This window comes from Cervus canadensis, chromosome 24, assembly GCF_019320065.1.
Source record: "Cervus canadensis isolate Bull #8, Minnesota chromosome 24, ASM1932006v1, whole genome shotgun sequence".
NCBI classification, from domain to species: Eukaryota; Metazoa; Chordata; class Mammalia; order Artiodactyla; family Cervidae; genus Cervus; species Cervus canadensis.
In genome coordinates this window covers 42,343,380-42,365,003 of record NC_057409.1, presented here as the reverse complement: position 1 = coordinate 42,365,003, position 21,624 = coordinate 42,343,380, and the positions used below count along the sequence as shown (strand labels likewise).

Sequence of the window (21,624 nt, the reverse complement as noted above, 5' to 3'; positions counted from 1 at the left end):
TGAAAGAATACAATTTCCAAGGATAAAAAAAATTCATTGAATATGCTACAGAGCCTTGTACTCCTTATCCTAGCAACTATATTTCTAGAAATGTACTAAAAAAAAACCACAGATTTCATATTCAACAAGTTGGCAAAAATAATAAGTCTGATAAAATGAAGAGGTGGCGAGGTTGTGGAGCAATGAGAAAACTGCCAGGGGGGACATTTATTTCCCACCCTTTTGGAGAGCCTTCTGGAGATTATGTACTTTATGATCCTGCAATACCACTTCTCAGTGTCCAAACATGTAAGAGACAAGCACCGGGAGAAATATAAGAGGATGTTCACTGTGGCATCCTCTTTAACTATCCCTCCTCAGAAGGGGAATGGAAAACTAGCTTATTCTGATAAAAAGAATGAACTGGATCTACAAGAAACTGTATGAATAGTTTCAAATCACATAGTTGAGTGAAAAAGGCAAAATTTTAAAGATATAAATTTGTTTATATGAAATTAAAAGCAGAGAGAATAATAAGTAAATCTGCACTAAAATATGCAGAACAGCATGAACTGTTTTCTGGGGGAGGATTTTTACCTGTTACTTCTCCTTAAACAAATTATTTGAAGCAAAATACAAATAACTGACTACTCCTCGTGATAAGCATGTAGATGTCTATCATATTTTACACTTCAGTTTAAAATTTTTCCAAATTTAAGACAGAAGAAATTCAAAACACAAAGATTGTGAAAAGTATGGTTACTAAAGCCAAATACACACACACACAAATGGGAGAAGAAAGGCAAATAAATATCCCACAAGAAAAGAAAAACTGAGTAAATTCAAGTGTGTTTTATGTCCATCCTGTATTACAATACAGATGTTGTAAATTCATAAAGCATTTAACGCAAGGGGAAATGCTAGTGATACAAGCATTTGAATGAAATAAGAACTAAATTACACATACAATAGTGAGCTATACAAATAGGCGCACACACACATACACAGAAAATATACCAAAAATTTTAACTGTAATCAATTCTGGGCAGTAGGATTATGTTTTATTTTCTTCTTCATACACTTCTAAGAGTTGCATGGGGCTTCCCTGGTGGCTCAGATGGTAAAGAATCCAACTGCAACGAGGGAGACCTGGGTTGGATACCTAGATCCCTCCAGTGTTCTTGCCTGGAGAATCCCCATGGACAGAGGAGCCTGGTGGGCTACAGTCCACGGGGTCACACAGAGTCAGACACGACTGAGTGACCAAGCACAGCAGAGCACAAGAATTGCATATTTCCATTAGTGTAACTAATGAAAGGGGGAAGAGAGGACAGTAAAGTGCAAAATGCAAACTCAAAACCCTCTGGTAAGAACTCATGCCCCAATTAAAGTGATAAGATTCTGTTTTACTTCTGATTCTACAACTATGGTTATGTTAATAAAGATAAGCCTCTTTAAGTATTAATAGCCACAACCATACAAGTGAAAACGATTATGCCAATAACTGAAGCTGCAAACTTTGGCTTTAACGTTCCTGAAGATGTGGTTCAGTCTTCTCCGTTTGGAGCACTGTCACATCAAGAAGCAGAAACAACAGACTGGTTCAAAACTGGGAAAGGAGTATGTCGAGGCTGTATACTGTCACCCTGCTTATTTAACTTATATGCAGAGCATCATGCAAAATGCCAGGCTGGATGAATCACAAGCTGGAATCAAGATTGCTGGAAGAAATATCAACAACCTCAGATATGCATATGACTCAACCCTTATGGCAGAAATTGAAGAGGAACGGAAGAGCCTCTTGATGAAGGTGAAAGAGAAGACTGAAAAAGCTGGCTTAAAACTTAACACTCAAAAAACTAAGATTATGGCATTCAGTCCCATCACTTCATGGCAAACAGATGGGGAAGAAATGCAAACAGTGACAGACTTTATTTTCTGGGGCTCCAAAAACATTGTGGACAGTCACTGCAGCCATGAAACTGAAAGACGCTTGCTCCTTGGAAGAAAGGCCTTGACAACCTAGACCACGTGTTAAAAAGCAGAGACCTTATTTTGCCAACAAAGGTCAGTATTGTCAAAGCTATAGTTTTTCCAGTAGTCATGTATGGATGTGAGAGGTGGACTATAATGAAAGCTAAGCACCGCAGAATTGATACTTTTGAACTGTGGTGTTGGAGAAGACTCCTGAAAGTCCCTTAGACAGCAAAGAGATCAAATCAGTCCATCCTAAAGGAAATCAACCCTGAACATGTATTGGGAGGACTGATGCTGAAGCTCCAATACTTTGGCCACCTGATGCGACCAGTGGACTCACTGGAAAATAACCTGATGCTGGGAAAAGCTGAGGGCAGGAGGAGAAGGGAGCAACAGAGGATGAGATGGTTGGATGGCATCACCAACTCAATAGACATGAGTTTGAGCAAACTCTGGAAGATAGTGAAGAACAGGAAAGCCTAGCATGCTACAGTCCATGAGGTCGCAAACAGTCAACACAACTGAGTGACTGAACACCACCACCACATCAGAAAAGGTGTGACATCCATGCATTAGGCAAGGTTATCACACAGAAAAATCTCCATGCCAAATCTTTACTTATATCATAAACTTGTAGTAAAGTATGATTTGACTGTTAAAAAAAAAAAAAGACACAAATAGGAGGCAATGTTTATTCTATGCCAATGGAAATATTTAAAACACTGCTGAGAGAAATTAGAGATCTAAATAAATGGACAGATATACCATGTTAATAGATTGGAAGATACAACATTGCTATATGGCAATTCTCCCCATATTGAAATTCAATTTCAAAATGAAATTCAAATTCAATGCAATTATAATCCATATCCCAACATCTAATTCTAAAATTTATATAAAAAGGAAATGACCTAAAATTGTCAAAAACAATTAGGGAAAAGAACTTGGGGTCTTACTCTACCTTGACTTCTTACTCACTATAAGGCTCAGTAATCAAGACAATGTAGTACTAGGAAAAAGAAGAGAGAATTACATCAGTGCAACAGAACAGAGTATAGAAACAGACCCACACTTATATTGTCCAATATTTTCAACAAAGATGTCAAAGCAGGGAAGGAGGAAAGGAAAGAGGTTTTTCCTCAGCTTCACTGAGATACAACTGACAAAAATGCAAAGCATTTTAAAACAAGTGATGCTGGAACAAACAGATATAAATACAGGATGAGGGGGGTGACTTTCACATCACACCATAAACAAAATGGACCACAGACTGAAATGTGAAAGCTAGAATAACAAACCTCCTAGGAAAAGCCATAGGGAGGTATCTTAACAAGTTTAGTGCAGACCAAGATTTATCAGGACAAAGAAATCACTAACTATAAAAGGAAATATTGATCATTTTGATGAAGTTCAATATAAAAACTTCTGCGATCTCAAAGACATCACTAAAAAATAAATAAGCAAGCCACAAACTAAGAAAAGACACTTACAAATATACCTGACAAAGGACTTGTATTTAGAATATTAAAGAACTGCTGCAACTAAGTAAAAAAAAGATAAAACAACTCAATTTTTTAAATGGGCAAAAGCTTACAGTCATGTCCTAAATGGCAAAATAGTATGAAAAGTTGCTCAACATTATTAGTAATCAGGGAAATGCAAATTAAAACCACAATGAGATGTTACTATATATCCACTCCAATAACTAGAATGAAAATGACTGACGATACCAAGTGCTAGGATGTGGAAAAATTAAAATTGTCATATCATGCTGTTGCATACATAAAATTACACAGGTTTGGAAAAGTTTGCCAGTTCATTAAAAAATTAAAAATACATGCACCCTATATAACCCAGCACGTCCTCATAGTATTTATCCAAGAGAAATAAAAATATAGTTTTAGAGGTGTATGTGTGCATGTATCTCTCTCCATTTGTACAAAATGTCATAGTGGTTTTATTGGTAAATGAAAGCAACCTAAACAGCACTATCAACAGGTGAATGGATAAACAAAATGCAGTATATAACAATGTAATACCATTCAGTAGTGAAAAAGAAAAAAGGAAACTAATCCAAGCAACAATATGGAACGATCTAAAAATCATTATTCTATTATACTGATCTATAATCATTCTCTGAATCATTATTTGGAACCCAGCTGTGGGAAAGGTGGCTGCCTGGTCCCAAGTCAACCCGTCGAAAAGCTGGGCAATAATCTTCCAAGTCCTGCTCTGCGGGTAACTTACCGGTGGCCCAGTCTGGTAACCCTGTGGGAATGAACATGTGATTCTTTGAAATGTTAAAACAAAGACTTTTGTATAGACTTGTTAATAAAAAAATCATTATCCTGTATAAAACTAAGCCAGAATAGAGAGAGAGAACACTGTGTGATTACATACATCAAATTATAAAGAGTTCAAACTAATCCACAGGACAAGTTGCACAGAGACAGTGGAAGACAGGATGACTGAGAGAGGGACGTGAAGGGACTAGGGATGATGATAACGGTCCCTGCCCTGACTGCAGTGACAAGGGTATGAAAAGCTGTCAAATGCTGTCCCTTTAATGTGTGCAGTTTAGTATGTGCAAATTATACATCAATAAAGTCAAAAATACTTAAAGAAACAAGCAAACCAAAAAACTTTACAGCAAAGTTAGAGTTAGGAGTCCAGGCAGTGGCTATTCATGACAGTTTAGATGTACAGAGAAGTAAAATTAGGGGGGTTTCTGGCACACTGGTTATTTCCTTTTTCACCTGCATACTGGTTATACAAGAGTATTCAGCTTCTAGACACCTAATAAAGTGTGTATCGGTCAGTTCAGTTGCTCAGTTGTGTCCAACTCTTGGCGACTCCATGGACTGCAGCACGCCAGGCCTCCCTGTCCATCACCAACTCCCAGAGTTTACTCAAACTCATGTCCACTGAGTCCGTGATGCCATCCAACCATCTCATCCTCTGTCGTCCCCTTCTCCTCCGGCCTTCAATCTTCCCCAGCATCAGGGTCTTTTCAAATGAGTCAGCTCTTCGCATCAGGTGGCCAAAGTACTGGAGTTTCAGCTTCAGCATCAGTCCTTCCAATGAATATTGAGGACTGATTTCCTTTAGGATGGACTGGTTGGATCTCTTTGCAGTGCAAGGGACTCTCAAGAGTCTTCTCCAACACCACAGTTCAAAAACATCAATTCTTTGGCACTCAGCTTTCTTTACAGTCCAACTCTCACATCCATATATGACTACTGGAAAAACCACAGCTTTGACTAGACAGACCTTTATTGGCAGAGTAATGTCTCTGCTTTTTAATATGCCATCTAGGTTGGTCATTACTTTTCTTCCAAGGAGCAAAGCGTCTTTTAATTTCATAGCTGCAGTCACCATCTGCAGTGATTTTGGAGCCCCCCAAAATAAAGTCTGTCACTGTTGCCCCATCTATTTGCCATGAAGTGATGGGACCAGATGCCATGATCTTAGTTTTCTGAATGTTGAGTTTTAAGCCAACTTTTTCACTCTCCTCGTTCACTTTCATCAAGAGGCTCTAAAGTATGTTGTTCTTCAAATACAAGTCTTTATTTTATTTATTTATTTTTTTTTAAGGGGGGAAAAATTATTTATTGACGATGGTAAAATTTAAGATAAAAAACAAAGATCAGTGTTTTGGAAAACCTGAATCTGCCACCTGGAGCTTGACAGCTTTCCAGTACTTGAAGATTTTTCTGATGATCAAGACTTTCTGAAGATTAATGAATGTGATTTTTTTGATATTATATAATGAAGAGTGTCAGTATTTCAAAGATCTGCACTGCAAAGCTAAATGAACCACTTTTTTCTTTCTTTTTTTTTTAATTTTTATTTTATTTATTTTTTTTATTAGTTGGAGGCTAATTACTTCACAACATTTCAGTGCGTTTTGTCATACATTGATATGAATCAGCCATAGAGTTACACGTATTCCCCATCCCGATCCCCCCTCCCAAAATACAAGTCTTTAAAAAGGGGAAGGACATCTACCTATGACCTAGAAATTCCACTCTGCTATGTAAGAGAAATGAAATATTTGTTTACAAACAGACTTGAACAAAAATATTCATGGCAGTTTTCTTCATAGTAGACCCAAACTGGAAACAGCCCAGGTGCCCATCAACAGGAACAGGATAAACAATCTATGGTACATTCAATATTCATACAGTTGAATATATTATGCCAGAATAAAAAACAATGTGGATAGATGTAAAAGCATCAGGTTGAGGGCAAGAAGTCAGAGACAAAGGAGCACATACATTTGATTCAACTAATATAAAATTCTAGAACAGGCAAAATAAACATGTGATGAAGCAACTGTGGCTGCAGTTGCAGTAGAGAAAGGGAAAGGGTACTGTCATAGAAATGAAAAAATGCTCACTATGAACAAGGAAAAATTATGTCACTTAACACTACTGAATTACTAAATTAAATTTTAAATGGGTACATTTAATTCACCTTAACTAATTCCTGAAAGCATAATGTAAAGTCCAAACTTAAGCTTCCAAAGTAAGCCAATAATTTCAATGATGGTAAAGGATAAATTTTATTAAGGTCTCATTTTGTCAAAATTTGTCTAATTTCTTCCACAAACATTTCTTTCCAATTAGTAAGAAAATCAGAATGTCTTGTCCCAAGTGCTTTATTTTTAAGATTGGTCTCATAAAAGTATACTGTACACTATGAAGTGGAACTTAATATGAAAGGCTCATTATTATCAACAATAATTCAATAAAAGTGTACAGTGATTTCCAAAATGGAGGTGATTATAACCCAGGAAGTATGACTGATGATCCATTAGGTCATAAAAAAATTAGGAGTTCCATTTACATTTAATCTTTATCTCAATACACACATGTATTTTAAGTACAATATAATGTAATACAATATATGTGTATCCTTAACATACAAAATGACACTGCCCTCTTCATTATGGCCACCTGTCAGAAAGTCACACATCACATATGTTAAGTAATCTAAGTATTCTGGTACTAAGTGATTCTAAATACTTGGCGGGAAGAGAGATAATATCGGCTGGTTTCTTTTTCAAAATTGAAATAAAGAACGCACCTTTTTGTAAACTGCTACAATGGACTGGTGTTTCAGGGAAGATACATCGTTACACTAAATGATTTTCTTAATAGAAACAATACTTAATGGAAAAACTATATTATAAAATCCTTCATGAAGCAGTTGCTTTGATCTCAACAAAATTAAGTTGAGGCGGGGAAAATAAGGTTTAACCTCAAAAGCAACTACTGCAGCTTGAAGCAGAAAAAGCACCAAAGTATTACATGATATTATTGATGTGGCTAAGGAGCGCCCATAAGTATTTTATACTAAACAGGTTTATTGGTGTCTCATGGCAAAGTATTTTAAAAGTGTTATCAAAATTTTGCAGAGTAAAGTGGTACTATGAAGTGTTTTGATACTTGTTAAGAAAAAGAAATACCTTTTAATTATTCAGTGATTGATATGAAAAATGAATAAAGTACATTAGAAGACATAATGTATGGTACATTAAGATACGTCAATCTGTTAAGTCAAGCAAATAAAAACTTTCTAAATTAAAAAAAAAAAAGTGTTATCAAATTTAACTTTAAAGGTGAGTTAAACATTTATCTTTACCAAAATAAAGTCTAAATTTGCTGATGTTCTGTGATAAGTGACTGTTAGCAGTTATTTTTAAAAACAATAACATGGTTAATCTATGTATACCTTAAAGGTAAAAGCAGCATTTTAAAACTTGGTAAGAAAATAACTGTATTCCAAAAGACGATAATGTATGTCATCTTGAAACCTCATACCTGCACTCTCTAAAAACAGAGAAACCACTTTCTAACAACTCTTTAAATGCCTTCCATACAGTTTCTGTGGATTTTGAATATATTTATTAAAAACATATAAACACAAATCTTCACATTGGTTTGCACAGGAAGGCAAACTTTGTTAGTCAAATCTGAATAACTGATGGACAGAAATTTAAAAATGAGTATCTCCATTTAGAAAGTATAGCCAAAGAAGCACTTTATAATCTTTAGGTGTATGTCCCTCCATGAGCTGCCTTTTAGCTAAGACAAGCATTAAAACCAAGCACCAAAATAAATAGATTTAAGATTCAGACTTTAGAATTTTTGTATTACTAAGCAGTAAAACCAAGATTTTTCAAACATAATGCATCGTATTCATTATGCCTGCTTTAAAAATACATATATTTATTTTCAAAACTTAGGGTAAACAAAAAGCTTTTTGAGCTATTAGTAACATTTATAAAGCACTCTATTCACAGATAACAGGGATCACTGATTCCCTTCACAAATCTCTAAAGTCACTTGTTACATTATAAAATAAACCAAATAAGCCGAGAAAGAATTCTTCTTTATAAATAAAATAAACATTATTAGATTTTTATGGATCCTTTCAGAGATGTAACACCAACTATAACGTATTCTTCAAATAATGGCTTTCATTTAATCCTTTTTCACTGCATTTCTGTTGTATTTAAGGGACTAAGAGACATTTCAGATGAGTAAAACTGGATTCAATACTCCAGACTTGGGTATTTAAGACAGTACACAGTTATCAACAACATAGGGCAAATCAAGTAAGATCTAGAGGAATGAAGAAGGCAAAGAATTCTAGCTGGTATCAAACAGCTTCACAAAGGTGGATGGCAATGGAACTGGGACTCAAAAGATGTGTAGGATTTTAACTAGAAAAATTAGGAAAAATAAACCATGCTTAGAACCATGGATAGATGCAAGTACAATCTGGGACACTTAAAGAATACGCTGTATTTGCAAGTCATATTATTAGTGATTTTGCTGTACTGACTTAGCAGTTTTCTTCACATATCAAACTTAGTAAGATCATTCTAAACATAATTTCCAAAAAAGCATTCAATCTTCAAGCACAATACAAAATCATACTCCTGTAATTCTACAAAATATGAGTCTATTTCAATATGTTTACAGTTCTAATTTTCTCCAGATTTCACTATTCTTCACCAGGGGGCTTACATTTTAAGGGCCATGCAATGACATCAATTATGGGCCACCCAATCTTGCTTTTCTTCTCATGTAAAAGGACGACTATGGACGGAGGTTCATGACACTGTACAGGAGGCAGTGATCGAGACCATCCTCAAGACAAGGAAATGAAAAAAGGCAAACTGGTTGTCTGATGAGGCTTTACAAATAGCTGAGAAAAGAAGAGGAGCTAAAGGCAAAAGAGAAAAGGAAAGATAGACCCATTTGAAGGCAGAGTTCCAAAGAATAGCAAGGAGAGATAAGAAAGCCTTCCTCAATGATCAGTGCAAAGAAATAGAGGAAAACAACAGAATGGGGAAGACTAGAGATCTCTTCAAGAAAATTAGAGATACCAAGCGAACATTTCATGCAAAGATGGGCACAGTAAAGGACAGAAATGGTATGGACCTAACAGAAGCAGAAGATATTCAGAAGAGGTGGCAAGAATACACAGAAGAACTATACAAAAAAGATCTTCATGACCCAGATAACCACGATGGTGTGATCACCCACCTACAGCCAGACATCCTGGAATGCAAAGTCAAGTGGGCCTTAGGAAGCATCACTACGAACAAAGCTAGTGGAGGTGATGGAATTCCAGTTGAGCTATTTTAAATCCTAAAACATGATGCTGTGAAAGTGTTGCACTCGATATGACAGCAAATCTGGAAAACTGAGCAGTGGCCACAGGACTGGAAAAGGTCAGTTTTCATTCCAATCCCAAAGAAAGGCAATGCCAAAGAATGTTCAACCTACCGCACAACTGCACTAGTTTCACACACTAGAAATGTAACGCGCAAAATTCTCCAAGTTAGGCTTCAACAGTATGTGAACCGTGAACTTCCAGATGTTCAAGCTGTACTTAGAAAAGGCAGAGGAACCAAAGATCAAATTGCCAACATTCGCTGGATCATCGAAAAAGCAAGAGAGTTCCAGAAAAACATCTACTTTTGCTTTATTGACTATGCCAAAGCCTCTGTGTGGATCACAACAAACTGAAAAATTCTTCAAGAGATGGGACTATCAGACCACCTTACCTGCCTCCTGAGAAATCTGTATTCAGGGTCAAGAAGCAACAGTTAGAACTTGACATGGAACAACAGACTGGTTCTAAATCAGGAAAGGAGTATGTCAAGGCTGTACATTGTCACCCTGCTTATTTAACTTATATGCAGAGTACATCATGTGAAATGCCGGGCTGGATGAAGCACAGCTGGAATCAAGATTGTCGGGAGAAACATCAATAACCTCAGATATGCAGATGACACCACTCTTATGGCAGAAAGTGAAGATGAACTAAAGAGCCTCTTGATGAAAGTGAAAGAGTGGAAAAGTTGGCTTAAAGCTCAACATTCAGAAAACTAAGATCATGGCATCTGGTCCCATCACTTCATGGCAAATAGATGGGAAAACAATGGAAACAGTGAGAGACTTTATTTTGGGGGGCTCCAAAATCACTGCAGATGGTGAGAGCAGCCATGAAATTAAAAGATGCTTGCTTCTTGGAAGGAAAATTATGACCAACCTAGACAACGTATTAAAAAGCAGAGACATTACATTGCCAATAAAGGTCTGTCTAGTCAAAGCTATGGATGTGATGCATGTGTAGTCATGCATGGATGTGAGAGTTGGACTATAAAGAAAACTGAGTGCCAAAGAATTTATGTTTTTCAACTGTGGTGTTGCAAAAGACTCTTGAGAGTCCCTTGCGCTGCAAAGAGATCCAACCAGTCAATCCTAAAGGAAAACAGTCCTGAATATTCACTGGAAGGACTGATGCTGAAGCTCCAATACTTTGGCCACCTGATGACAAGAACCGACTCGCTGGAAAAAGACCTTGATGCTGGGAAAGACGGAAGGCGGGAGGAGAAGGGGACGACAGAGGATGTGATGGTTGGATGGCATCACCAACATGATGGACATGAGTTTAAGTAGGCTCCAGGACTTGGTGATGGACAAGGAAGCCTAACGTGCTGCAGTCCATGGGGTCACAAACAGTTGGACACGACTGAGCGACTGAACTGAACTGAAAGGGATGACCTGTCCCTTCTTTTCCAAGCCTAACTATTCACCCATTTTAGCTGGTGCTAGTGGTAAAGAACCCACCAGCCAGTGCCGGAGACATAAGAGACACGGATTTGATCCCTGGCTCGGGAATATCCCCTGGAGAAGGCAATGGCAACCCACTCCAGTATTTTTGCCTGGAGGATCCCACGGACAGAGGAGCCTGGTGGGCTACACGGTCCATGGGGTGGACACAACTGAAGTGACAGCACACACACACACACAGTTTCTTTAGACTCTGCTCCCTTAATTACATTCTCTACTGAATCCTTGTATCCTGCATTTAAATTAACATTCTCTCTATTTTGGAGGGGAGAATATCTCTCTCTTTCTTTTCTCCATTATGTATATCTCTGCCTAAAGCATAGCTAACAGTAAATGTTTTATGAATAGCAGAATATATAATGAGTTTTAAAAAGTCAATTTTTAAGTTATGAGTGATGTATTTTAAGACACCTGTCCCAAAGTGTGGTAAATAATATATCTTAAAAGAATAGTGATAAGAGCATGGGATGAAGCTTAGACATCACATAATTGGGGGTTTTCTAATATTTCACAACACAACAAAACTTTTCCAGAAGAAATCTTATTCAGCATGCCAAATATATATAACTACAGAAGCACTATTAATACCACTTCATGTTCAAATACATTATAATTTGTTACAAACTCGAAGAGACAAATTGAGTGTTAGAGATGTTAGTTACTCTTGACACCTAAGCAACCCATTTATTTCCATAGTAGTTGAAAGTAGGTAGCAGCTTTTGTTTTGTTTTGTTAGTAGCTTTTAATGGTTTGCTTATCCTAGTGTCTGGATATGCTTCAATTAAATTAATTAATAAAGATATAAATAAGACTTTTTCTTTCAATATGAGTTAGTAATCATATGTAAAAACTGCTTACAAGGCAAACAAGAAAAACCCAAACTTCCAATGAGCTATAAAACATCTGTAATACACCAGGACCTAGTGCTATATATTCATTTGTTACTAAACAAACTGACATACACAGGATGAGTATGCCCCAAAGGAACTGGCTTCAGTTGTGCCTGTCATTTAGCTGAACACAGTTCATGTACCATAGTAATGTATTGTTTAGACAATTCTATATGAATAGACTTGCACAGGACTCAAATTTTTTAAAAATTTACTGCAAACTACAACTTTCCTTACCTATTTAAAATTCACAAATAAGCAGAGACAGTAAAAGATGTTTTATTCTAAGGAATGCTTGCCCTCCCCCTGCCACAATAAACCAGGTATAACCATAAAACACTACTGTTTGCAATGTGACAAATTTTATATTTATGTACACAAGAGTGTTAAAATGGTGCTAGAAAAACTGGATATCCACAAGCAAAGGATGAAGCTGTACCCTTACCTAAAACCATATGCAAATATTAACTCAAAATGGATCATAGCGCTAAATATAATAGCTAAAACTATGGAACTCTTAGAAGAAAACACAGGTGGAAAGCTTCCTGAGACTGGATTTGGCAATGATTTCTTGGACACCAAAAGCACAGTCAACAAAAGAGAAAAACTGATGAAGTGGATATCATTAAAATGAAGGACTTTTGTACATCAAAGGACACTATCAACAGAGTAAAAAGGCAACCCATAGAAGAAGAAAAAATGTAAATCATGGATCTGATATGAGATTTAGTATCCAGAGTGTATAAAGAATTGCTATAATTCAACAACAACAAAACAATTTTTAAAACTGGCAAAGGACCTGGACAGACATTTCTACAAAGATACACAGATGGCCAATAAGCACAAGAAAAGATGCTCTACATCACTAATCATTAGGAAAAATGCAAATCATAACCACAAAGAGATGCCACTTCATTAAGTGGCACTCATTAAGTGAAGTGAAAGTTACTCAGTCGTGCCCAACTCTTTGTGACCCCATGGAATTCTCCAGGCCAGAATATTGGAGTGGGTAGCCGTTCCCTTCTCCAGGGGATCTTCCCAACCCACGGATTGAACCCAGGTCTCCTGCATTGCCGGCGGATTCTTTACCACCAGGAGTGGCTATTATCAAAATCACAGAAAATGACAAGTGTTGAGGTGAGGATGTGGAGAAACTGGAACCCTTGTGCTGGCAGGACTGTAAAATGCTGCAGCTGCTGTAGAAAACGGTGTGGCGGTTCCTCAAAAATTCAACACAAAATTACCATATGATCCAGCAGTTCCACTTCTGGGTATATATCCCGAAGAAGTGAAAGCAGGGACTTGAACAGATGTGTGTACACCAAAGTTCAGAGCAGTATTACAACAGCCAAAAGGTGGAAACCAAATGTCCATCTACAGATGAACAAACAAAATGGGATATATATACATATATATATACACACACACACAGACACACACACACACAATGGACTGTTATTCAGCCTTAAAAAGGAATGCAATTCTGATTCATGCTCCAACACGGATGAACCTTGAAGACATTACCCTAAGCGAAATGAGTCAGATACAAAATAAATATTACATGATCTCATTTATAAGATATATCTAGAGTAGTCAAATCACAGAGACAAAGTAGAAAAGTGTTATCAAGGGCCAGAGGGAAAGGGGTTGGGGAGTTAATGTTTAATGGATACAGCTTCAGTATAGGAGGATGAAAAGGTTCTAGAGATCGACAATCATGACGTGTGCACAACTATATAAAAGTATTTAATACCACTGAACTGTACATTTAAAAATGATTAAAATGAAAAAAATGATTAAAATGGTAAATTTTATGCTGTATGTGTCATGCATGTGTGCTGTCGTGTTGGATTCTCTGCAACCCCATGGACTACAGCCCACCAGGTTCCTCTGCCCATTGGCTTCTTCAGGCAAGAATACTGGAGTAGGTTGCCATTTCCTCCTCCAGGGGACCTTATCGACTTAGGGATCAAACCTAGGTCTCCTGCATTAGCAGGCGGATTCCTTACCATGGAGCCACCTGGGAAACTCTTTATGTGGTATATTTTACCACACACACACACACACAAAATATATATATAGTGTGTTTTTTATTTTTTATTGGCAATATAGGAATGCCATAAGGAACATAAGCTTACGAGTTATGCTATCTGTTTTCAAACACAGCTCTGCCACTTTATAGCTCTGTAGCCTGTGCCTTTTTTCTCAAACGGTTACAGAACCTGTATCATAGGATTACAGCAAGGATGAAGCCAATACATGTAAAGTACTTAAAACAATGTATGTCATAAAATAGGTCCTTTTTATTGGAGCCCTTGGTGGCTCAGACAGTAGTTTGCCTGCAGTGTGGGAGACCCCAGATCGATTCCTGGGTCGGGAGGACCCGGGAAGATCCTGAGTTGCGAAGACCCCCTGGAGAAGGCAATGGCAACCCACTCCAGTGTTCCTATAGGTTTAAAACACATTTTAAATGAGATTAAACTCAAACAGCTGGAGTACCTCTGAAGGTCCTCCTCAAAATTACAGACCTCAGTAAAACGTAGACTGAAAACCAGTGATTTAACCCAATTTCTCATTTTACTGGTAAAGGAATTGCGAGTTCAAGGTATATGAACTCACATAGCTTGTTTGCTAACATTAATCTTCTTAGAATAAGAATTTGAGGTCAAAAAAAAAAAAAAAAAGAATTTGAGGTCAATGATACTAATGCTCACATTCAACTACTTCAGAACCAAGTACAGTCATGAGATTTTATAATATATGTCCAAGAGTCTGAATAATAGTGTGATAGTCATCTACCATGCTAATCTAATGAATAATTACGCGTGGGGTGGAAATCAAAAGGTAGCCAAACCAAAAGAAAAGTCAGTTTAATTAGTTTCAAAGACACCGCTTCTGAAAATGAAGTGTTAAAATATTTGTGAAAACAAGTGATACTGACCAAGAGTTTGAGACACACCCAATAGGTCCTCACTACTCCGTGCCTTTCAGCCAGTTACTTGCCACATAATAATCTTAATGCAACCACTGACTCTGAAATATCAGCAGCTTTTTCTACCAAACAGAACTAATATGCATCATAAGGAAATACCTACAAATAATTCCTTATTAAATTCAAACAGGAGAGAGCAGCAGTCCAAATAACACAAAATGTTTCATCCAAAAAATCATGTGTTGAACTGTGTAGACATATCTGTACTTACAGGCTAGGTCTGTTTTCTGGGAAATTCACAACACAGAAAGCAAAATAACAGACAATCTTTGAAGGTCAGATGAACAAGAGCTAAAAAACCTGAGCGTCTCTAATTTTGCCCTTCCCCCACGGCTCTTCCTCCTCAAGGCCTCTCTCAAAGGAGAACGCCACCCCCACTCGGAATGCCCTCATCTCCATCTACACCAGCTGAAATCCTACTCATCCTTCAAGGTCCCACTTAAACGCCACAGCTTCCACGGATTTCCCCCCAGTGCTCCCAATTTAGAATCATTCCCTCGCCTCTTCACTTCCCTATTTTGCACCTCTAGTTCAACATTTAATTATGTAATGTTTGGCATTACCATTACCTACATTCACTTCTTTCCCCACCTTCCCCCAAGAAAATCTTAGGCACAGCAGGCTAGAGAGGAAGGGAATTAACATTTGTTAAACATCTTTGGTGCCCTGCCAGGTACTAGGCATTCTGCACACATTATCTCATTTAATCCGTTTGACAACCACCTCCAGAGGCAAGCAGGTGGTCTTAGTTATTCCCATTTTACTGACTGAGAAGCATACTGTTGAGAGTGCAATAGCTTATCCAACGTCACACTACCAGCCAATTCCAGTGTATACGGGGCAGCTGGTTCCCCTGGCTTCAAAGACCTCTTTCGAAACACCACGATAAGCTACAGTCTTGTTCACTTTATGTCCTCCACCCTGCCTAACAGATAGCAGCTATTCCATAAATACTTGCTGAACTGAGTATTCCTCCGGACTCACTGCCACCTTTTTACCACCACCATCACGCCCCACCCCTAACCGGTTAGCTTTACTGTTCCCTAACAGCGGACTTTACACACATCTCCAAGACAAACGCTGCAGACAACACCAACCCTTACCGGGAGGCACAGGGAAGAACCGTTCGGTTCTCTCAGCTTTTCCCCAACGGCTCTTCCCACACAATATACGAGAGCCATACAAAGTCACATTTGATGCAACGCTTACACCCTTCCTCAAAGCTCTTATTTCATCCTAAGCCACGTCTTCGTGCTTACAAGCAATGACTTATGCGGTTTCCAGCTCACACAGTGGGGACACCCTAAGACGCTGTCTGAATAAGAAACCACATCTCTCAAACCGTCTTAAGACGAAGGCACCCTGATATTACTTCACTGCCTTCCATCTCCTCTTGCCCCCCCGCCCCCCACCATGAGCTGCAGTTTGGATTTCCGGCGGGAATGCACACACACACACACAGATGAGATGGGCTCAAAAGCCATGGAGCAATTACTTAGCTTGCCTAATTAGAAAGAAAACACGGAAGGTGCCCCGCCTTTCTCAATCTCTGCACTGAACTCATTTACGAAAGATGCGGGGCACCGAAATCCGAGGAACCCCAGACACCGAATCACTGGTTTCTGCGGCTATTCGGGGGAAGGAAGAGTCCTTGCCTCCCCGCGGTCCCGGGCCACCAGCCCCCAGAGCCGGGTCGGAGAAGCCCAACCGCACCCTCCCCAGGCGGCCTTGCATCTCATTGTCTCCCTCTGTCGCGGCCCCCGGGGGCGCAGGGTGCAGCCCGAGCTCCGCTGACCCCCACCCACCGGCCGGGCGAGGTCCCACCAGCCCCGGCCCCGACCCCACCCCAGGCTCGGCCGCCCGCACCGCGTCCGGATGGCGGGGCCGGGCGCCGGGAAAATGGAGGCGGGAGCGACGGCTGCGCTTCCCAGCCCCGCGCCCCGCCAGCTCCCTCGGCCGGCCCCGAGGGCGAGGCTGAGCACTCACCGCGGCAACGGCTCGGTCCTCCGGCGGGCACGGCTCCGGAACGGCCCCGGGCTGGGCAGCCGCTGCCGCCGCCTCCTTGTCAGGCGCGGCGCTCCTTCCCGGGAGACGCCGCGAGCGCCCGCAGCTCCCGCGCCGCGCGCTCCGTGACTGACTGACTGACTGACCGGCCGGGCGGCGGCGGCGGCGGGGGCGGGGCGGCGCGCGCGGCGGGCGGGGCGGCCGGAGCGCCCGGCGGCGGCAGAGCCGAGTGCGGCCGCGTCCGGCCGAGACGCAGAAGGCGGGGCTGAGGGCCGGGCGGCCGACGGGCGGACAGACTCGCGCCCGGCCGCTCGCTCCCCGCCGCCCCCCGCCCGTCGCCAGCCACTCACTTCCGGCGAAGGCAGCCGAGCCCGCCCCCCGGGCGCCTGCTGCGAGCGCCCCCTGCCCGCGCCCCCTGGCCCGCCTCGCTCTCCACAGCCCCAGGCGCCCGACCGCACCCAGCCCCGGCCGCCGGCGCTCCGCCTGTCCTCCGCGCGTCCCTGGGAACCGCCTCCAGGAACCAGTGAATCAGAGAATGAATGAGTGAGGGAGGAAAATTCCGGGGCTGTGCCTCCCTGCTCGCTTTTCCTTGGAAGCAGGCCCAGCGGCCTCTGTCCGAGGGCCCGGGGACCCAAAGCCTTGACCGCGTCTGTCAGGGACCTGCTGGAGTATCCCTAGACTCCTGCAACCCATCAGACGGGGTCTCAGGCACTTAAAGGACCGCAGTCATTGCAGTCTGGGAGGCCTTTTTTTAGGCAGTCCCATTTTGGCCAACAGCTCTCTGTAGTTTTATGCACTATGTTAGGAAGCTTTTAGAAATTGGACATTTCAGTTATTCTCGATTACTTTTTAACTTTGCAGTTTGCTTACCTTGTGTTCTTAATTTCTGTCTCACATACACACCCCTTATTGAAACGGTTTGGGAGTAAGGTCGTGGCATCTTTATTACCAAGCTCTAAGTTACTTGGATACTGCTTATTTCGATGTAGACTTGACTTAGACTTTAAAATTCTGTTTGTGTCTTTATTTTGACCTTCTAATTAAAAGGACAAAATTTTAAAAATAAAATAAAAGGACAAAATAGAATTAAATCATTTTTGCCTGGCTACGTGCAAAGCAGATTTGTTGACATCATTAAGACAATTAACAAGTCGGGAGTGTGACCTGGAATTAGTTGCAGTGAACATTTCTTTTTCATGTCTTCCCATATGCTTGCTAAGTAAGAGTATTTGTATCTTGAATTTTCACAAAGAATTGACTGTACATTTCTGAGATCCTGGCTCCCTTTGTAAGAACCAGAGTGTTCATTTCTCTGTCCTGGGGCCAAATCCTGGTTTGGCTAATTACATTCCTTCTTTCAGATATTCTTGAGAGCTTTGAAGTGGTTTGGTCTCTTGCACAATCTGTTTCAAACTGGTACACAATCTGTTTCAAACTGGTATTTAGAACCATACAATACAGTTACCAGTTGCATTTCACACTTGAGATATCTGTACATTAGTAACAAAACTGCAATTTTGTATTTTAAGTCTAGACGGTACTTTAATATTCTTGTGTAGAGTAATAGTATCTCATAAATGAAGATGCTGCTGCTGACCAATTCTTTTTTTTTTAACTTTTTATTTTATATTGGAGTATAGCCAATTAACAATGTTAATTAACAATGTAATAGTTAACAGTTAACAATGTAATAGTTTTAGGTGGACTTACAGCCTTCTGTTCCTTGTGGAGTTCATCATTCATTACCTCGAATCATAATTATTTCAGTAAATTATGGTCTTTCCTAATGAATGTAATGCAATAGTTAATTCAGCCTTATGTCTTCCATAATGTCTAGTATAGTACCTTGCACAATAAGTATTTTAAAATATTAATAAATACTTTAAACATTTTGATAAGTGATAATTCATACAAATCTGTCTCTAGCTTCTTACCCCATACCCCTCATGACCCGGTTTGTTGGGATTATGCACACCTGAGTGCAAAACCTAATAACACCATATTCTCATCAAATGCTACTTATGAGGCTGTATGATAACTACACAGGGAAGATATTCTCTTCATCGAAACCTTTATTTTTAAAATTTTTTATTGTAGTGGTTTTTGCCATACATTGACATGAATCAGCCATGGATTTACATGTGTTCCCCATCCCGATCCCCCCTCCCGCCTCCCTCCCCATCCCATCCCTCTGGGTCTTCCCAGTGCACCAGCCCTGAGCACTTGTCTCATGCATCCAACGTAGGCTGGTGATCTGTTTCACCCTTGATAGTATACTTGTTTCAATGCTGTTCTCTCTGGACATCCCACCCTTGCCTTCTCCCACAGAGTCCAAAATTCTGTTCTGTACATCTGTGTCTCTTTTTCTGTTTTGCATATAGGGTTATTGTTACCATCTTTTAAAATTCCATATATATGCATTGGTATACTGTATTGGTCTTTATCTTTCTGGCTTACTTCAGTCAGTATAATGGGCTCCAGTTTCATCCATCTCATTAGAACTGACTCAAATGAATTCTTTTTAATGGCTGAGTAATATTCCATTGTGTATATGTACCACAGCTTCCTTATCCATTCGTCTGCTGATGGGCATCTAGGTTGCTTCCATGACCTGGCTATTATAAACAGTGCTGTGATGAACATTGGGGTACATGTGTCTCTTTCAGATCTGGTTTCCTCAGTGTGTATGCCCAGAAGTGGTATTGCTGGGTAATATGGCAGTTCTATTTCCAGTTTTTTAAGGAATCTCCACACTGTTCTCCATAGTGTCATCAAAACCTTTAAATAGACCGTTAGGGATGGGATGGAGAGGGAGGTGGAAGAGGGGATCAGGAAGGGAAACATGTAAATCCATGGCTGATTCATGTCAATGTATGGCAAAAACCACTACAATATTGTAATTAGCCTCCAACTAATAAAAATAAATGGGGAAAAAATAAAAATTAAAAATAGACCATTGAGTGTTTTTAGACAGCCCCTAGCTCTCTCCTCCCAGGGCTTAGGTTGATCAAACCTAATCAGAAAACAGTCACTTTCAGCTGGTAAACAGGTTTTCATCAGTTCCTTTGAACCATAAAATCATTCATTCAACAAGGGTTTTATTGAGCTTTAACTAAGGCCTACGAATATAAAGACAAGATGGTTCCAGCCCTCAAAAGCACATGGTCATATTACCTTATGTAAAATAGATCGCTAGTGGGAAGTTGCCGTGTAGTGTGGGAACTCAGCAGAGTGCTGGGACAACCTGGAAGGATGGCTGGGAGGTTCAGGAGGAGGGGTCGTGTATACTTACGGCTGATTCACATTGTTGTATGGTGGACACTAACACAGCATGGTAAAGCAATTATCCTCCAAATTAAAAAAAAAAAAGCACGTGGTCTAGTGAATAAAGTTGGCAAAGAAATCACAATTGGAACACTGTATGGAGTCTATTCCCAGATCAGGACAGCCTCCCCAGGGGAGGGGATTTTGAATGTTCACGGACAGAGAGGAGCTAGCCAGATGAAGAAGGAGGAAACAGGCATTCCAGACAAGGGCAGGTATAGAGGCACAAAAGAGCACAATGCCTGGGAGTTTCTACAGGTTGCTTCATATTGTCAGGACAGGTACAGGGAAGGGTCAAAGAGGTGAGTGGAAAAGGCAGAAGGATCTCATCAACAAAGGGGCTCATGTGCTAAACTGAGGAGTTTGAACTTGATACTTTGGGAAATAATAAATAATACCAAAAATCTTTGGAGTATTTTAATTAATAAATTGGAGAGGGAAATGGCAACCCACTCCAACATTCTTGCCTGGAGAATTCCATGGACAGAGTAGCCTGGCGGGCTATCGTCCATGGGGTCTCAAGGAATCGGACATGACTGAGCAACTAACACGAACACACACAATTAATTAAAAAAATATAAAATATTTGGAATATTTTAAGTGTCAGAACAACTGGGTTAGTGTTTTGAAGACCGACGAATCCAGACTAGGGGCATGAGTATGTTAGGAGGGGATGGCAACATCCCAGAAAAGCTATGTTGTTAGTCTCCATAATGGCAGAGGCAAGGAAATGGTGAGCAGGGATCAGATGGCAGAAATACTAAGGAGGTGGGATCCACAGACTTTGATGTATGATTAGGTATGAGCAAGTAGATGAGAGGGGGACACTTAAGATGACCCTCAGGATTCTGGTTTGGGAGACAGACTGGGTGGCAGAGGTGGCCTTCTCTGAAATAAAGACCACAGAAAGAAGAGCAGGTCTCAGGGGATTGGCTGGATATCTGTGCAAGAAAGAGCAGCTCATACATCCAGGCAGCTCAAAGGATCTTAGTCAAAGTGTGTTTTTTGGAACTCTAGTTCTACAGGATTTTAGTAGGTGTGATTCCAAAAAATAAAAATTCTCTCTAATCAAATAAAGAAGAAATGTTAAAGTTTGATGGGTTTCTAAACTGGAGGGGTTTTCAGTAGTGTTAATATGCTAATATGAGCTGAGAACTTCTAAGAGGTAACTGTTATTTCAGAAATTTGAAGTGTTTCCCTAATGTATTTGACCTTGAGATGCTTTTTTCAATGGGATATCTCACAGGACATGTGTTCAATAGAACAGACCTTGGGGAATGCTAACCTAAACAAGATTTTTGGT

General features: G+C 40.1%; 1 protein-coding gene across 5 annotated transcripts in view; it reads right to left on the bottom strand.

Moving 5' to 3' along the window:
* Positions 1–17,171, bottom strand: part of RAPH1 (Ras association (RalGDS/AF-6) and pleckstrin homology domains 1) — a 99,488-nt gene extending 82,317 nt beyond the window's left edge. For 2 of the 5 annotated variants that reach the window (XM_043445057.1, XM_043445058.1), the window contains exon 1: positions 16,980–17,163. The gene's annotated coding sequence lies outside the window, so the exon portion shown is untranslated. Of the gene's footprint in view, positions 1–16,979 lie in introns of all 5 variants that reach the window. The other 3 variants (XM_043445060.1, XM_043445059.1, XM_043445061.1) reach the window with 3 other exon arrangements.
* Positions 17,172–21,624: the final 4,453 nt, after the last annotated feature.